Below are 19,231 nucleotides of genomic sequence, written 5' to 3'. Positions count from 1 at the left end.
CCAGGTGCAGGTGGATGAGTCGTGCAGGGCAACGGAGGAGAGCCCAGGGGAGCGCTGGAAGAAGGTGAGTCTGTGTAGTACTGGAGGGAAGATGTGACTGGTGGCTATAGGGCTCCATTATGGGTTTTACTCTTTTTTTTTGTGATCCGAGGGCGCTAAGCGATGAGCCGAGCGTGATCTGGGCCCTGGAGGTGAGTCAGGCAAGGTGACCGGTGCTTGGTGGGCTGGAGTAGGTGTTCTTTTTCAGGTTATTCAGGTTTTTTTTTCCCTTGTCTTCACTTTCCCATCCCAATTTGGGGCCGATTCCCTCAAACGGGGACTTCCCCCTGTGGGGCTGCTTATGCAGCCTGGGAGCTGCTGCCTGGGCACAAAAATACCTCAAACCCCCTGACTCTGGGTCTGCAATGGGGGGTGAAAAAAACAGAAAGAATTCTGGTGGAAAGAAAACAACTTGGGGCTTCTGGGAAAGCCAACTCCAGCTGGATTTGTGCAGCTGGAAAGGGAAAAAAAGGGTGGTGGTGGGGAAGGAACAACCACCTAAAAGCACCCACCAACCATTCTCATGCACAAAACCGAAAGTGAAAATGACCATTTTTTGTAGGGTAAAAGCACAAAAAGTCCCCACAGAACTCAGTAGTTTGGAAAAGCAACCCCAATTAATACATTATGTAAAGAAGGCAGGGGAAAAAAAAGAAAACCAAAACAAAACCCTATCACAACCCTGATGCCACATGCCTACAAGCAGTTCCTGGGGCTTATTCTGCGGGGGTGGGGGACCCAACCTTGTTCCCCAGGTTTGCTGTGCTGCTTCTCCTCCCTCAGGCATGGGCGGGGGGGGCAGTGGCATGGACAGTAGCAAGCACCAGATTTTTTTAAGCAGTCGAGAGGAAAGGACTGAAATGCTCGAGACGCTTTGCTGTTTGGTGCAGAGGCAATGAACGGTGCTGCCGGGGCTGCGAGGGGGAAAGGTGCAGAGGAATAGAAGCTCTGTGGATGCAGCCAAGTTACGGTTTCTGGATGGTATTAATCGAGAAGAGTAATTCAGATAATGCTGCTGCCCAGCGACCAGAGTTGGGTACTGAGCCCGGGAGCCGCGCACGCGCGGTGGCGTCCCTGTGATCCCCATTGCTCTCTCCGCAGGTGACAGCCCTGCGATGCTGCGGTGCCTGCGAGGTGATGCCGCCGTGCTCGTTGCTGCTTCCTGGTAAGGAAAGGCCTCCTCCGCTCCTGCTGCAGCGTGGTGGTGTGTCGGACACGATTCCCTGTGTCGGGTGAGGCCTAGGGCTGCCGGCGAGGTGAGCGAGCCCCTTTGGTGGGTGCAGGGGTGTCTCCTTGTGTGCCTGCACTACTGGGGCTGGTGGGATGGGAAGCTTCAAACGACCTGCCGAGGCAGGCTTCTGGTATGCTAAAGGCGAGCGGGTGAGGGCAGCCCCAGGAGTTACCCAGGAGCTGATAGAAGGGAAGAGGGAAAGGAGGAGGAGGAGGATGACCTTTTCCCCCTGCCCAGGGTGCAGAAGATAGCCGACTCCCCAGCTCACCAGAGCTCCCGCTCAGCCTCCCCTGGCCCCCCTTGCCCCGTGCTCCTGCCCCCAGCTCCGGCACGAGCGAGCTAGGCTACGTGCCTAGGAAGCCTCATCTCGTAAGAGCTGTGAGACACCCTTGTATTCTCTTTAGGTGGAGGACGGCCTAGAGTCTGGAGCTGCAGAAGAGGCAGGGCGGAGAGGAGGGGAAAGAAGCATCTGAACGGCTAAATTGTGCCAGCAGCGCTGAGAGCGAGAGTCGCGGTGAGTCCTGGGCCACTGGGGCCCCGTTGCCTCTCTTGTGCGTCCTGGGCCCTCCCTGTCTCTCCCCCCTGGCCCCCTCTCTTTCCTTACCTGCTGCAAAATTTTTTTTTTTTTTTTTTTTGCACCCCCCCCCGCCCCTTCTTTCTCCATCTCGCTCTGAGTGGCTCCCTGCCTCCCCGTCTTTTTGGTCCTCCCTCTCTCTGTCCTGTAGCCTGTGGCTACTTGTTCTTTCTCCGCCTCTCTCTGCCTGGCTCTGGCTCCGTTTTTATTTTTTTATTCCTCCTGCTCTGTCCTGTAGCCTGTCGGTATTTTGTCTTTCTCTGGCCCTCTTGGTCTGACTCCGTGTGTTACCGAAAAACGCGGTAAAATCGGAAACAACTCCTCAACGCCGATTTAGTATTAAAGAGCAGGCGTTCTTTGTTCACGGCGCCAGATGCACGGGGGATCGCTTCTCCTGGCGTGCGTACCTCACACACCTTTCCCGTAGAATTTGTAGATCAAAATTTTACGTATTCATACATATTCATTATCGTCCTGTCTACTGATCGGTACAAACTGGCTCGTTCCGTATGTAAATCACTGCGCAGGCTCGGTGGTGGTCCGTGAGTCGGTGGTCGCGATCTCCCCCTGCCAGAATTGCCTTTTACCTTCTTGGCTCTTAATCTTGGCAGTCTTGGCTAGTTTTCTCAGTGCGCTACACGAAACCGCGTTTTGTCATCCTTTTCTGACAGAAGCACGTTGTCTGTTGTTCTGCTGACATTAACGATCGCCTAGGGACTAAAATGCAGATCGACAGATGCGCTGATTCGTACGCTCCGTGTTCCCGTAATGGAACACCGTCTCTGGTTGGTTGATTTCATCGCTTTGGTTACATTTCCCCCCTTTGGAAGTTTTGAAATAATCATTTTCTCAATACTTCCATCCTAGATCAATAATATTCCACTATGTCAGTTCAGTGTTTGGTTCATCTTCTCAAAGTTTTCACTTGATTGTGGTCTCTAGGGCATATGCAGGTTCCATTTTATACCGAAAATTTTATTAATTTGTTGAACTACCTCTGCAAAAAAATGTGGTCCTCTCCCAGAGGACATTCCTGTTGGCACTCTAAATCTTGGTATTATTTCTTTCAGCAACATTTTAACTACTACTCTAGCTTTGTTGGTGCAGCACGAGAAAGCTTCTGGCCAACTAGAAAATTTGTCCATCATCACTAACAAATACTGCTATATCTATTTTGTCTGGGTAACTCCGAGAACTTAATTTGCTAATAATTTCCGGGAGAATTTTTTGTTTTGTTACTCCTAAAGGTGGTTTCCTTTGGTTCAGGGGATTATTTCTAGGACAGATTGGACACTTAGCTACCATGGGTTTAATTATTCTTGTCATGCCTACACACGCTACAGATGCTTTTAAACTCCAAACCGTAGCATCTACGCCCTAATGTGTTTGCTCATGCTTTTCTTTTGCAAGTTCTGTCATAACTTGTGGGGTTGTTATTATTATTACTTGTTTTTCTGGTGTTACCTACCATCTCTCTGTGTTTTGTGATGCTTCCAATTGTTCTGCTAATTGCTCATCCAATTTATTATAATAATCTCGGTTTCAACTTTGGAATTCCGATCTGTTTTACTGGTACTAGTGCAAGGATACCTTGCTCTGCAGTCCTCTTTGCAGCTTTATCTGTCAATCGTTTGCTTATGTTTACAGCCGTCTGGCCGAATCGATGAGCTTTGCAACGCTTTACCGCCACTTCTTTTGGTTTCTGCACGTCTTCCGGAAGTTGGAGAATGTCTTCTTTATGCTGTATCAATGATTCTTGGGCTGATGGCAGTCCTTTTTCCTTCCCAGTAGCTCCATGATCGTGGATCACACCAAATGCATGTTTGGAATCAGTCTAGATATTTATCCTTCGTCCTTCTGCCATTCGCAGAGCTCGCTTCAACGCTACCAATACTGCTTTCTGTGCTGAGGTGTTCGCAGGCAGCGCCCCTGACTCCATTCCCTCGGCGGTGATAACGACAGCATATCCGGCCATTCTCTTCTCGCCCAGAGCTGCTTCCATCTGTAAACAACTCCAGATCAGGATTTTCCCAGAGGTTTGTGTCTCAGGCCTGGTCTGCTGGAATAGACTTGTTCAATAGTTAGCAAGCGATCGTGTTCGAAATTGTCCGTAAGGTTTTCTGTTGTTAAAAACATACAGGATTCAGTATAGCAGTAGTCTTCGATTCCACATGGTCTTGTTCTAACAGAACAACTTGATATTTCAACATTCTGCTAAGGGATAGCCAACGACCCCCCTTTTGTTCTAAAACAGTCACCGCTATGTGCGGGACACATACTGTCATCTTTTGTCCCATTGTTAACTTTGGGGCTTCCTGGATCGGCAGCGCTGCTGTTGCCACTGCCCGTAAACATCCAGGCCATCTTTTACTCACGTGGTCGAGTTGTTTGGAGACGTAGCCCACGGGTCTCTTCCAGGTTCCCAGTCGCTGTGTCAGCACTCCAAGGGCTAAATGTTGTCTTTCGTGGACAAACAGCTCAAAAGGTTTAGCGAAATCGGGTAGGCCTAATGCAGGGGCCATCACTGAGGCTCTTTTCAGTTCTTTGAATGCCGTTTGGCATCCGGGCGTCCAGGTTAAATATTTATCCTTTGATTCTTTCAGTGCCTCGTATAATGGTTTTACATACAGTCTGTAGTTCAGAATCCAGAGCTGACGCTATTTCACTATTTTCAGAAAAGCTCTCAGTTCCTTCGGGCCGCAAGGTTCGGGAATTTGACAAATAGTTTCTTTCTTTTCACTTTCTAATTGTCTTTGTCTCTGAGATATTTCAAATCCTAAATAAATGGCTGCTTCTTCTCCTATTTGGGTTTTGTTTCTGGAAACTCCGCATCTTCCTTGGCCCAGAAAATTTAAAAATTTCAAAACATTATTCTTTACTTTCTGCCACTATCAGAATGTCGTCTGCATTCTGTAACAGTATGCCTCTCCCTGGGTTCTGTTTTTTCTATACATTTCTATATTTCTAATTTTTTTTCTTGCCAGCTGAGTCCCAAATATCGTAGGACTAATTTTAAATCCTTGTGGAAGTACGGTCCATGTTAGCTGTGTCTTTCATTCTGTGGTGGGGCTTTCCCATTCCAAAGCAAATAGGCTTTGACTTTTTATGCCTGGAGGTATGCAAAAGAAGGCATCCTTCAAATCTAGTACAGTAAACCATTTATGCTCCTCCTTTAAAAGAGGTCAGTAAAGTGTATGGATTAGCTACTACCGGATGTAGATCTTGGACCACCTGAGATATAGCCCTTAAATCGTGAACCAGCTAATACTCTTTGCCTCTAGATTTCTTTACTGGCGGCACAGGAGTACTATATTCTGATTCACATTCTATTAAGAGCTCATATTCTGAAAAAAATTTATAATTAACTTCTCTAATCCTTTTCGAGCCTCTCGCTTAATACGGTATTGTTTTTGTCTTACCGGCTTGGCTCCAGGCTTTAAGGTTACTTTTACCGGCTCTGCCCGCTTAGGTCGCTCCGGAGCTCCGCTCGCTCAAACCAAAGGAATTACTACGTTTTCCACTTCTTCGGGAACCTGTTCCTCCCTGGAGGAATCCTGTAACATAAACGCTCTCGCCTCTGTGGCTTTTGATTCTGTTCTGGTATTAGTAATTTAATCTCTCCATCTTTAAAAGTTACTTGAGCATCTAATTTACTTAATAGATCTCATCATAACAGAGGCAGTGGACATTCAGGCATGTACAGAAACTGGTGAGTTGCCCATTGCTTCTCCAATTTAAACTTTAATGGCTCTAAGAAAGGCTAATTTTTCTTTGCCCTGTCGCACTAACAACACCTACTGGTTTATGATCAACTTTCTCTTTACGTGTATTCAATACCAAAGAAGTGGCTCCCGTATCTACCAAAAATTCTATTTCTTCATTCCCTAGCTTCAGTGTAACCAGGTGTTCAGCTAGGGTTGATTCCTCTGGTCTCCTTCATGCCAAGCTACTTCAAGCATTTTACCCAGATCTCTGGATTCAGGTTCTTCTAGTTTCTGAAGGTTTTTTTACTCCCACCCACCACCCCCACCCCCCCCCCCCATCTGGGGCTGATTGTCTTATGAATATAGAGACCAACTGAATTGCTTTTTCTGTTTTTTTCTGGGTTCAAATGAGTATATTTTCTGGTGGTCACCTTCAGTCTTTCCATAAAGGCTGAAGGGGGGGGACTCCTTTAATTCTTGTCTCACTTAATAAATGGGTCAAAATTTATGGCTTTTGGCATTGCATGTCTTACTCCAAATAAAATCTGTCTCTGACATCTAGTCAACATTCCCCTGGGTCCTGGCTGATTAGGGTCCCACTCGGGATTTGTAGATGGAAAATTCTTATTCGTTGTTCTCTGTAAATTCCTGTTAGCATGTGCTCCCTGCACCTGCCTTCTGGCTGTATTCAATACTATTTTCTTGTCAGTTCCATCAAGTGAAGTGTCCAGTATCACAAGTAGAGCAACACTTCAAGTTCTCACCACATTTTCCTCTTTTCAGAAACATTGCTGTAGAATCCTGTGGACATATCTCACGCTGTTTCTGCCACTCTGGATGATTCCACAGTGTAAAGAACAAATCAACATATGCCACTTCTTCCCATTTGCCTTCCCTTTTTACAAAACAACATTAATTGCAAGATGGTATGATATTGCAATGTCTCCTGTTCTGGCCATTCGTGCCCACCTTCCAATTGATACGTTGGGCACCAATGATTGCAATATTCAATTAATGGTTTCCGAGTTAGTGGGTCATCACCCCCGATGTCTTTCCAGTGCTTCAAAGTACATCCCAAAGGTGTTCTCTGTGGGATAGGTTTCTTACTCAGAAATGCTCCCATCTCCCAGTCGACTAGCAGTTGTGATAGTGCACTATCACAAATAGTAGTCAGAGGGACTCCAACCCCCGTTAGAGGTCTCACTGGGATCTGTAGCCCCCTGCTAGATATCCCTGGAGACTTCAACCCCCTGTTGAAGACCCCCCTACCCTCGGGTCCCGCTCCACAGGCTTTCGCCTAGCAGAGACTTACCAACCGAGGTACCTCTTGGCCCCAACCCTGCGTGGCTTTTGCCGCGCCTTACGGGCAGGCCTGTGGGACTCAAACCCACTATCCTATCCTATGTGGGAAGCTAACGCCACATATTATTCTACCTAAGTTTCTTCGTAAACGAATGCCTTGTTTACTTCAGTCCAGGGGATCTTTCTCAGAATTCTCTGGCCTGGGGATCGGAAGCTCTCCCCAAGAATTCCTTGGGGCTGGCTGCAGGTCCCACGGTCCTGCGGATCCGTCGAGATTCAAAAGCAGGTTCCCATCTGGGGTGCCAAAACTGTTACCAAAAAACACGGTAAAATCGGAAATATCTATTCAACACCAATCTAGTATTAAAGAGCAGGCGTTCTTTATTCACGGCGCCAGATGCACGGGGGATCGCTTCTCCTGGCGTGCGTACCTCACACACCTTTCCCGTAGAATTTGTAGATCAAAATTTTACGTATTCATACATATTCATTATTGTCCTGTCTACTGATCGGTACAAACTGGCTCGTTCCGTATGTAAATCACTGCGCAGGCTCGGTGGTGGTCCGTGAGTCGGTGGTCGCGATCTCCCCCTGCCAGAATTGCCTTTTACCTTCTTGGCTCTTAATCTTGGCAGTCTTGGCTAGTTTTCTCAGTGCGCTACACGAAACCGCGTTTTGTCATCCTTTTCTGACAGAAGCACGTTGTCTGTTGTTCTGCTGACATTAACGATCGCCTAGGGACTAAAATGCAGATCGACAGATGCGCTGATTCGTACGCTCCGTGTTCCCGTAATGGAACACCGTCTCTGGTTGGTTGATTTCATCGCTTTGGTGACACCTGTTCCTGTTGTTCAGTTTCTTCTTTTTTGGCTTTGTGTGATTCTCTCTGTGATTCTGTTTTTCTCTGCCTCGCTTTTCCCAGCTCCCCGTCCCTCACTTTGAATACCCGTTATCCTTCACCAGCTCACTCTCCCTTGGTTGCCATCCCCGTTTCTGAGTTCCTCCTGCTTTGCCACGTAGCCCGTGACTTTTTTCTTAATCTCTCTCTGTCTGCCTCAACGCTCCCGCCGCGCTTTTTAGTTCGTCTGCTCTGCTCTGTACCCTGCTACTGTTACTTGCCTGCCTGAGTTCTTCTCTGTCCAGCTCCCTTTCCCTATTCTTGAATTCCTGTTCTTCCTGCACCCGCCGCTGTTCCCTGTGATCTCCGTCTCTCTCTGTCCAGCTCCCTGTCCCTAGGTTTTAATTCCTGCCTCTGCCCGCCGTAGCCCGTCTAGATTTTCTCTCGGCCCCTCTCTGTCCAGCTCCCCCTCTCTGTGTTCTAATTCCACGTTCTCTGTCACGTAGACCCGTGCTGTTTGTTTGTCCTCATCTCTCTCTGTCCAGCTCCTTGCTGCTATGTTTTATTTCTCCCCTTTAACGGGGGGCGACTGAATGTTGGGGTGGGGGCGGTTTTTTCCCACCAGTATTTTGAGGGAGCGCTCTTAAGTATTTTATTTCAGTCTCGCTTTCGATGCGCGTTTCCCTGGCAGTTCAGCAGCATCTCTTGAGCGGGGCAGCTGGGCGGACGTCCCTCCCGACTCCATAACACGCCAAAACCCCCCAGTCACGTTGCTGCTGTGTATTTTGGAGATAGATAATCTTATGGCGGGTGTGAACGGCTGTGTGAGTTAAATGAACGCAGAAGGAAAATGGAAAGCTTTCAGAGCCTAGACGCTCATATTGGATGTGCGTAAACACGCGCCCGCCTTCTCAGCACAAAGTGCATTACTGAGATTTATTCTTAATTTTTTACGTTACTCTTTCAAGTTTGACGCTTCGCTTCAGGCTTCATGGAGCCAGGCAGCAAGACGTGCGGCGGCAGGGCGAGGGCTGTAGCTGCTGCGGTGGATCTGTAAGCGGAGGTTCCGGTTCCGGTACAACTTTGCCCCGCAGCCTCACGGGGTTATCTCCCCGCAGCGGTGCCGTAAGGAAGGGATGAGACGTTTTCCAGCACCAGCCAGAGCGTTCAGTGTTACGCGAAGAATCTGTTCAAAATGGTATCGGTTAGTCTTAATACCGTTTTCAAGTGTTCCAGTCCCTCTAGCTTTTAAAGGAGGTGTTGTGTTTTGACATGACCCGTTTGCCCCGAATCTTGCTGTGGCTCAATTTCCTTCCTATCCCTTGTGCTGACTGAGCTCCTCCATTTTCTTCTGTGCTATTTTATTCACGTGCTGAAATATAGTTTGGGATTTCTGTTTTTCAGATGTCTTCTCAGTGTCTCGTGATGCTCAAGAGATGCCCCCCGGCCCGGGTTTGCCTGCCGGTCGTTAAGCGTGGTGAAGGTAAGGGGCCGTCCCTCTGCCTGGGGGCTCCCGGCTCTGTCTCCAGCGGGTGCCCCGCAGGTGCGGCCGCGAGGGCTGCCTGGTGGGGAGAGTCGGGGCCCCCAGGGACCGGGGCTGTTTGTCGCCCCGGGGAGCCCGTCCCAGCGCGGGAGCGTGGCCGAGCAGAGCCCGAGAGAGACGTGACACCGTCCTCTGGCACGCTCCCGCTCCGCCGTGGGGCGGCCGCCAGCCTGCGGACAGGGGCTGGGGGGGCTGCAGCTGTTTGGGGGGCTGCCCCACCTTTTAGATTTTAGCAGAGCTCCCCCTTTTCTGGGGGGTGTGGGGGGGTGTGTGTGTGTGTGTACCTTTGTAAATGGCACTATTAAAGTAATGAGCTGCAGGTTGGAGTAGATTCCCTTGTTTAGTGCCCTTCTTGGGGGTGAATAAAATTGGGGGGGGGGGGGTGATGATGTCATGCGGGGCGCCCCGGTGTCACTGGGGGAGCTGATAATGCGTCAGAGGAACAGGTGAGTGGGGGCGTCATGTAGGGGTTCCCTCCCAAAAAGGGGGGTTGCAGCCCCCAAATGCCTGAAAATTCAGGGGGGCTATTACAAAACCCTCTTATTTTAAAATCCCTTTATACATCTATCAATATTACATGTCAATATATATAAAATAAGAACTTCTCTCTCCTATATTATATAACGTATTTCAGGATACAAAAATTCTACATCGAGATACAGGGTTTTAAAACACAAAAGTAACGCGACTGTCTAAATATCTAAATTAAACAATAAAGGAGTTTAAAATGAAGAAAAAGGACAGATGAAGGAATTCAAAGCAGAAGAAAGTCCGGCTAGAGCGAGCATCTACGCTTAGTGTGTGTTACATAGTCTAAGCAGATGTGTAATCTAAATAGAGGTTATATAGAGTGAAATAAGCCTAGGTATAACTGTAAGTAGATGTCTAAATAGAGAAGTCGAAAAAGATTGAAGTGTCAAAGGGTAAGTAAGCAGATAGCTAGCCTAAATAGGTGGTTTATATACGTGTTAATATGGAAGTCTGAACAGGTATGTGTAAATAGATATTCTGTGTAAGTGTAAATAGCCTAAGTAGGTGTAAGTGTAAATTTAATAGCTAAGTCTAAACAGGTGTTGTATGTAAATGTAAAATAGATAGTATATATAAACTATAGATGTACTCCGTAAGGATGTGTAAGTAGACACACAAGTGCAAATGTCTATGCTATATAAGGTTTTAAAATGCAAAGAAACCATGTTGATAGAGATGTTTATAGAGAGGCCCCCACCCCCCAATCAACTGAAGACACAAAAGCGCTTTCAAATGCTGCCCCTTTCCTGTTCTCCTTCTCCCATCCCGATTTGGGGCCGATTCCCCCAGATGGGGACTTCCCCCTCTGGGGCTGCGCAGGCAGCCTGGGAGCTGCTGCCAGGGCAGACAAACACCCCCAAAGCCCCCGAGTCTGGGTCTGCAATGGGGGGTGAAAAACCCCAAACAGCCAAAACACCCAAACAGGCTTGGGGGAAAGAAAATAATTGGGGGCTCCTGGGAAAGCCCACTCCTGCTGGGTTTGTGCAGCTGGAAAGGAGGGTGGGGGGGGGAAAAAGCGGTGGGGGGGTGGGATGGGGTGGAACCCCACTAACCATTCTCATGCACAAAACCAGGAGCAAAAATCACCGATTTCTTTGTTGTGGAAAGGGCCAAAGAGACCCAGAAGTGAACCGTTTGGAAAAGCAATCCCAACTTTGTTCCTTTGGCTTTTTTTGCTTTTCCATAAGGTAAAACCCCCAAAAACCCCAACAACAAAAAAAGCCAAGCCATCCAAACAGAAATCAGCACCACCAAACGACCGCCCCAAAAACCCCAAATTGGGGAAAATTTGGGGTGAAACAGCAGCAGTTTGAGGGGCATTGCTGGGGCTTATCCGGAATGGATTCTCCGGAGTGGGTCGGTTATCTGGAGCGGATCATCTGCTGCAGGTGAGCCCAGGTGAGTTGCCCGTTGTGGATTATCCTGGGGGGACCCCCCTGGTGTCAGTCATCCCCATGCATGTTCCCCATGGCGTGTCTGCCCAGACATGCCCCTGTCCGGCAGTGTCCGCCTCCTCCCCCGCCCTCCCTCTGCGTGTGTCTGTGCCCTCCCAGACGCTGTCCCCTGAGATGGCCCCCCTGCATGACTTTTTTTCCCCGGTGACATCCCTCCCCCCCGCTTCCCCTGGCCTCCTGTTCTGTGCTCGCTGAAGCCTCGTGCTTACGCAGGATGAGCAGTGGCGAGGCGAGGCGCTGCCAAGCCAACGAAGCCCAAGGCTCAGCAGCGCACAACTCCTTTGCAGGGCAGCCGCTGGCATCTGGTCTGCCTGGCTGCCCTGTGCCCCGACGCACAGCTGCCCCCTCACCCCGGGCAGCCTGCCTTCAGAGGGGCAGCTGTGTTCCCCTGATGGATTTTCTTCTTTAACCCTCCAGGACGTGTTGACTTGCTGCTCTCCCTGTCCCAGCCCTGATGCCGCAGGCCTACAGCAACTGATGGGGCTTACTCCGGGGGGGGGTGGGGGTGGGAAAGGGGACCTTTTTCCCCAGGTGGTTTGTGCTGCTTCTCCTCCCTCGGGCGTGGGGTGGGGGCGAGTGGGGCAGGCGGGAGGACAGTGCGCATGCGCAGTGGCGCCTTTGCTGCTCTCTGCCGCCACCGTGCGGCCAAGGCGCGGTACTGCAGGCGGGCGGCCGCGCATGCGCAGTGGCGCCTTTGCTGCTCTCTGCCGCCACCGTGCGGCCAAACCGCGGTACTGCAGGCGGGCAGCCGCGCATGCGCAGTGGCGCCCTTTTCTGCTCTCTACCGCCACCGTGCGACCAAACCGCGGTACTGCAGGCGGGCAGCCGCGCATGCGCAGTGGCGCCCTTTTCTGCTCTCTACCGCCACCGTGCGACCAAACCGCGGTACTGCAGGCGGGCAGCCGCGCATGCGCACTGGCCACCTGTTGTTTTCTGCTCGCTGCTTTCACCGAGCGACCGAGCCCCGGGACTGCAGGCGGGAGCTCCGCTACCCTGGTAGAGATTTCCACCCGCCCCTTATCCGATCGCGGCAGTCACCGGTCGATCAAAACCGGGTACGGCAGACGGGAAGCCGCCCGTTCCCGAGGGGGAAGTTTTCCTCTGGCCGCTGCTGTTGCCGTGCAAGCAGATGCTGGTACTGCAGGCGGGCGGCCGCGCATGCGCAGTGGCGCCCTTTTCTGCTCTCTGCCGCCACCGTGTGACCAAACCGCGGTACTGCAGGCGGGCAGCCGCGCATGCGCAGTGGCGCCATTTTAGCTCTCTACCGCCACCGTGTGACCAAACCGCGGTACTGCAGGCGGGCAGCCGCGCATGCGCAGTGGCGCCCTTTCCTGCTCTCTGCCGCCACCGTGCGGCCAAACCGCGGTACTGCAGCCAGCAGCCGTGCACGGGCTGGAGCGACACTTCGCCGCGCTCACTTCTCCCCGCCACTTAGTGACACCCCCCCCCGCTACCTAGTGACGGCACCGTGGGGGCTGGAGCCGTGTACCACAGCCCTTAGCGACAGGTGTTGACCCCTTGCGATAGCCCGGTGAGGGTGGTGCTGATACTCCTCGCCACGCTCTTAGCAACGGGCCCCGCCCCCGGCGATGGGCGGGCAGGCGGTCTGATGGCTGACCCACCTGGCCCCACCCACCTTTGCGACAGGCCCCGCCCCCTGGTGACAGCCTGGGGGTGTTGCTGGTGCTGCCTGGCCCCACCCTCCATAGCAAGAGGCCCTGCCCGTGGTGATGGTTCCAGGGGCAAGGCCAGCGTCCCTTTGGACACACCCCCTTAGCTACAGGCCCCACCCCCTGGCAACGGCCCGGGGGGCGGTGCTGGCTCTCTCCCCTTAGCGACAGGCCCCACCCCCTGGCAACGGCCCGGGGGGCGGTGCCGGCTCTCTCCCCTTAGCGACAGGCCCCGCCCCCTGGCAACGGCCCGGGGGGCGGTGCCGGCTCTCTCCCCGTAGCGACAGGCCCCGCCCCCCGGCAACGGCCCGAGCCTGTGTTTGCTCCGCTCGGGGGGGGGCTCGGTTTGGGTGTTTTCTCTCCCCCCCCCCTCCCGCACCGGGAGCTCCAGGCGGCTCCCGTACGGCTCCCGGGGCCTTCACCCCTCGGGGGGCTCGGCCCGCCCCTTTCGCGGGGCGCTGTGGGAAGGGCGGGGGCGGGGCCCGGGGGTCGAAGAGCCCCAGCCGGGGCTCGGGCAGCTCTCGCTGCCCCCGGGCTCCTCTGGCGCCGGGGCTCCCGTGTTCCCTCGGGCGGTCGCAGCTCTGGGGCTGTCTCAGCCCCCCGGGCAGGCGTGCTCTGGCGTTTAGAGAAGCGGAGGCGTTGCCTGAGGTAAGGCTTCCAGAGCTTGGCGCTCTTTGGCAGCAGCTGTACTAGAAAGGTCCCTTGTGGCCTGCTTTGCTTTTTTTCTCCCGGGATGCTGTTTTGGGCGCTGAGGGGGCGGTGAGGCGGTTTAGTGGTATGGTGTTCTGTTTGGGGTTTGGTTTTTGCTTTGCTGGTTTTCTTCCCCCTTGTGAGATCATTTTATTCGTTTATCATTTCACATTATCATTTACCCCGCGCCATTTCCGTCCCCTCTGGGCAGCAGCGGATCCGCCGCTCGAGGGCGAGGAGCTGGGCCGACAACGGGCCGCTGCAGACTCTGGTCAGGGTACGAGGCTGCTCCCTGGGGAGCCGGCGCAGGGGGCGCGGAGGTACGCGCGGGCACTTGTCGGTGCCCCTGACCGGTGAAGGGGAGGTTAAATTGTAGGAGTGCAAATAAACACATATTATTTAGGGAGGAGTCGTGACTCAATTTAATCGCAGCTATTACTGAACAAACCAGGCAGTCATTATTCCTAATCTGTAATTAAAAAAAATATAAAGGCAGCCCTTTTTTATGCCATAAATAGAGTTGCGAGTCATTAATAGCTCAATCTAAATGCAGCCGTTATTAAATCAACTGCAGGCATTAATGACTCCTGATCAGAAACAAAATAAGGAAATTTTAGAATCTAGAATGAAAATCGACCCGGAAAGCTAAATTGGGAGCGGGTAGTACTGAAATTGTAACAGGGCTGTTAGAAAGTTCAGAGGCAGCGACAGCTCCTGCTTCCAACCCAAGCAGTAAACGAAGCTTTAGGTTCTTAAATGAAGAGAAATAAAGGTGAGCTGTTAAACAGTGGCTGGGGTCAAGCGTAGCTATTAAGAAAATTTGCAGGTACGGGTGATTCCTGACCAGAACTAACAATTCCAGAAGATTTAGATTTAAAAATTACAAAGCTAATGGAGTGCCACAACCGCAGCCGCTTTGGGGGAATGCCCCAGCCCCCCCCGCCACCGCTATTAATTACTGCCAAGGAGAGCGAGAGTGAAAGTAGAAGCGGTGCAGGTGAAATGCGAGCAGTACGCTTTTCCTAAGTCATCCCTTCGTGTCAGGAGAGGAAAGCAAATGGAAAGAAGATGTTTGCAGGGGGTCTGTGCTGGGTTACCTGCGCGTCTCTTCCGTGCATCCTTGAGGAGACATTTAGCTCCTGTTGGGCGCTCGCAGGTGGGGACAGGGCGAGCTGGAGGCAGGATCGGTGCCGGCACTGATAAAGGGATGGGCGACGAGCTGAGAGAAGAGGGGGCAAGGGCTGAAAAAGGGTCTCCAGTTCTGCAGGGAAGGCAGCGGGATGTGACTCGGCAACCGCTCTGACGAGTGCAGGGTCATTCGCTGCGATGAAGTCGGGGTCTGTGGCTGGCCCGGAGAGGCAGCAGAAATCCCAAACTCTTTGCGGGGGTACCGGCCAGATTAGGGCAACACCTGAACAGTAAAACCATTTAGGGGAAGCAGAGCTGGGCTGCACCGCGTGGCCAACCTCCCTCTTCTCCGTGAGTCCCAAAGGGGCAGCTCCAAGAATGTGCTGAGAATTAATGTCTTGCGCTAAAAATGAGACGCAAGTAGCACCCGCCCGTGAATTTTATTTTCTCTCTCGCTCTGCAGCTCCTGCCTGCTTGTCTCTCCTCAGTGCGCACCTGCACCTGTGCTCGGATGGGGCAGCTGAGGGAAGGTGCTGCCATCTCCCCGGCCCCGGCGGACCGCCCCTCAGCTGTGTCCTCTGTCAGGGAGCGTCGTCATCTCTCCTGCCCCCCAGAGCGTGTCCTGTAGTGGCAGACGCGCGGGCTTTTCCCTGCACGCGCATACGGGAAGGGAAGGGAAGGGAAGGGAAGCACAGTGAGAGCTGGGCTTGTCAAAGCGTAATGGGGGTGGTGGGAAGCGTAGCTAGAACCGGAGAGCTACAGCGCAAAAGCGAAGCGGACGGGACACAAAAGTAAAATGGTGCACAGGAATGCTGAGGAGAGAACTCCCGCAGCACGCAGGAAATCAGTGTCAGAATCTATTTTCTTCTGACTGCCGAATTAAAAATAATGGCACGCTTTGCAACGCCAAGCTCGCTCTAATCGTCTGAACTGTTTCTTTCCAGCCCCCCACCGCCCCCAGCACACTGTTCAGCCTCCTCAGCCTGAAATGCCTTGTTTTCCTGCTTTTTTTTTTTTTTTTTTTTTAATGACAGGGCAACTTCTGTTCCCGAGGTGGTGCCTACAGTACAGCTATCTCTTCGAAGGCAGTTTGGTTTAGGTCAGAGAATGTTTAGCCTGGACTGAATCAGCCTCTGTTTCTGTTTCTGGAAATCGTCGGTCCTGTGCATCAAGCCCGGAAAAAAGGAAATATGAACCAAAGGACCTGGGGCCTGCAGGGCTAGGAAAATATTTGAGAAGAGGTTCAGTGGGGAAATGACTGTTTGTCTGTGGGGCGTCCAGGCAAGCAACCCAGCTGCTAGAAAGCGGCGCTGTCCCCAGGGTGGCCTCGGCGGTCCCGTCGGAGTCGGGGGAACAAGGACAAGGCAGGGGGAAGCATCTGGCCTGCCGTGTGGACCGTGACTGTACAAAGCACGTGTGATGCACTGCAAGTTTACCTGTTTAAACTGTGAGTTAAAGAAGGTGTGCAGTTGCTTTGTAAACAGCCGACGCTCTAAAGCTACACCCATCTAATTGCTAGCTGTATTAAATCTATCGTATTGCTGTTTCTGCATTAAAAAAGAAAAAAACCAACACACCTATGTAAGCACGTCTAAGTACAATGGAAAACCACTGTTTAACGCGTGGCATGTGCGGGTGGTTTTTTTGGGGCGGGGGGGTGGGGTGTATGACAAAAACCTGCGAGAGACACACGCACACACGCACATGTCATGTTTAGCGCTCACCTAAACCCAAAAAAGAAAATCCACTCTTTATTTTGCAGCATTAGCATTAGCTTCCAGCGCACAGCCTGAGCGCGCACCTCTGCTCTCACCGTCTGCTCCCTCTTCAACCGTGCGTGGCTGTCATCAGCTTGCACAGGCTTTGCTCGTGCAAGTTTCCGCGACGGCTTACGAGAAGGCAGGCAAACAGACCCAGCAAGACGCGTAGTGCCTTCCTCTATGGGCTCCGTCCAGCCTTTGTTAAAATGAGCAGAAAAGACATCTGCTGCGGCCTTTGCCCTGACTGACTCTTACAGAGAGCATCTGACTTGACCTGCAGCAAAGCCATGCCCCAGGCAGCAGCACGTACTGGCGCGGACCGCGGTTTCACCCACCTGCTTTACTGCGCCGGTCCTTTCCCACGGCCGATGCCGCAGATGTGGCGCGGCCCACCCCCAGACCTCTTTACGAGGGTTCCCTGGGCTCTGCAAGTCGCCTGCTGGACGTGTTGCTGATTCGGGCACGGGCAAAGTCAGCTTCTTCGCTGGCCTCGGGCCAGGGCAGCCCCGTACCTGAGGGAAACTGAGAATATCTCCAGCGAGATCTCACCGGGAGGCTGGGACCTCGTCAGTAGGGGAGAAGGCCAAGCGACTGACACTGAAAGGGAGCTCTTTGCTAGGCTGTAGATCGTAAAGTTAAAAAAGAAAACAAACCTGCCTTTTTTAAAATGCCCCCCTTTGAGTCTGCCACGTTTGATACAGATTTTTTAAATTGCAGGGTCTATCTCCTACAGGCCTCATGCAAAGGGAAGCGAGTACCTCTGGCTCTCAGGACAAGGGGGTCCCTCAGGAGCCCAGGTGCTCACGCCAGCCGGCATCTGGCACAGCACAGGGCAGGAGCTTTGGCAGTAGTACGTGAGCTGAGAATGAGAGTCCGGCAGCGCCGCACGCTTCTCCTGTGAGCCGCCGAGGCTCGCGCGCTGTGCCTTCCGCAAATAAAAGGCCAGAAGAGTCAGCATTTCTGCTAGTTCCAGCCTCATCCGCACCCTCGTCGGTGTAGCTGTAAGCAAGCGTCCCGTAGCGACTGGGAGCGTGGCAGCTGGGCTTCCTGCGCTGCCTTAGGTTGTGCCCTTGGAGAGACCCTTCTCCGAGCCCCGTGAGCCCCGGGGTGGGTGGGCTGCGGTGCCGTTCAACGCTGAATAGGCACGAAGGCCTGTAAACAAAATGTATTTATATCGCACCCATACCCGGCAGCCAACCGCCGCTTTATTTACGTATCCTGCACCTCCTGCCGACGCTTTTAAACTTAGCCGATATTGCCGCAGTTTTCACTGACGGGGCAGGGGACTGCCATGCTGCAGGGGCAGTGTCTGGGTGTCTGCCACGGACACAGACGTCCTCAGCTGGGTAGGGACAGGGTGAGAGCTGGAACAACTCTGCTGACATGTACGGGCCGTCCCAGGGCAAGGCTCCTGGGTCTGGGGGCTGAAAGGCGAGCCGCGCTGGGTGGTTGGTGTGGGAGCTGTGGAGCAAGTAGGGGGGAAAAAAAGCAACAAGAAAAAACCATCCAAATGTTTCACAGCAGGTAGAAAGCTTGGCAGAAAGCAAACTGAATGCTGTAAAGACAAAAGCCGAAAGCCGGCTATGGACTGGACGAAAAGAGTCAGTGCCACGGAAGGAGGTTATTTCTTCCACTGACCGTAGGAGGCTTTTTTGTGAGAAAACACAACACCTCTTCTTTCGGCTACGGCGCGGTACCGCAGCAGTAACGGGCCAGAGCGTGCGAGCGCCTCTGGCAGTATCGGTAACGGCCGGGGCACGGCCGAACGGCCAGCCCACCTTCCGCACAAGGAGAACACCGTTCCCCTGGAACGCCACGCAGACCCAGGACGGGTACGGCGGAGGCCGAGCCCAGGCGCCCCCATTGCCAAGGACCACCTTGGCCTCGCAGCGTCTCACGCTGCGGGGTGTTTTGCAGGCCGTGGCTAAGCTCAGGCCCCCTGCTCGTGGCTGCCCCCGGTCCCCCGGCGCCGGTCGGGCCCCAGCCCCCAGCGCGGTGCGGCGCAGGGCAGCGGCCCAGCAGGGCGGCCCCACGGGCCCCAGCCCGCACCCCCCCCCCCGTGCCTGCGGGCAGGGCCCCGCGGCCGCCGGCCCCTTCCTCCTCTGCTCGCTCCCGTCGCGGACGGCTCGGTACGTGTCACGAGCGGCAGCCCCGTTCAGCCGCTCCCGGAGGGCGCGCGGCTCTGCCCGGCCGTGACCGGGGCCCGCAGGGGTCTCTCGCTCGCCCGCTCGCCCCGAAAGGAGCCGGCCCCGAGCCGGCGCGTCCCGCCCCGCCCGGCCCTCGGCGCCCTCGCGAGCTGAGCGCGGCCCGGCCAGCAGGGGGCGCTGGCGCTCACCGGCTGGGCGCGGGGGCGGTCCGGCGCGGGGGCGGGGCCGGTGGGGGCCGGTCCTTCCGGCCGCCCTCTAAGGGCCGCCCCGCGGGGCCCGGGCTTCCGGTGGCGCGTGCGCGGCGGAGCGGAGGTGGGAGAGGTGCGTGGGGCGGCCGGGTCGCGAGGGGTCTCTTTGCGGTGCCGGGGCCCCTCTGCGGCCCGGCGTGGGAAGCCCGTGGCCGGCGGAGACTGCTCGGAGCTGGGCGGGGAGCGCCGCGGCAGTCCGGCCGCAGGCAGCCATCCCCTGCGGTGGCCGGCATCCCCTCGGGACTCGTGGAGGCCTGGCGGCTCCCGATCCTCGTCTGCGGCAGCCGCCTGAGAGAGCAGCGCGGCCGTAGCCGGGGGCCGGAGAGCGCTGGTGGGTGAGTTCGGGCAGCGGTGGGGGCTCCGTGTGGGCCG

General features: G+C 53.9%; 1 long non-coding RNA gene across 2 annotated transcripts in view; it reads left to right on the top strand.

Moving 5' to 3' along the window:
- The window catches only part of LOC135311013 (uncharacterized), a 116,246-nt gene that overhangs the window by 38,228 nt on the left and 58,787 nt on the right, over window positions 1-19,231 (top strand). Inside the window, exons 1-2 of one of the 2 annotated variants that reach the window (XR_010370916.1) lie at window positions 1,145-1,295; window positions 1,675-1,784. This is a non-coding gene — a long non-coding RNA (uncharacterized LOC135311013). Of the gene's footprint in view, window positions 1-1,144; window positions 1,296-1,674; window positions 1,785-19,231 lie in introns of those variants that run through there. The other variant, XR_010370915.1, reaches the window with a different exon arrangement.

Source organism: Phalacrocorax carbo, unplaced genomic scaffold, assembly GCF_963921805.1.
Source record: "Phalacrocorax carbo unplaced genomic scaffold, bPhaCar2.1 SCAFFOLD_60, whole genome shotgun sequence".
NCBI classification, from domain to species: domain Eukaryota; kingdom Metazoa; phylum Chordata; class Aves; order Suliformes; family Phalacrocoracidae; genus Phalacrocorax; species Phalacrocorax carbo.
Note: the sequence above shows the minus strand (reverse complement) of the source record. Positions and strands in the feature narration are given on the sequence as shown.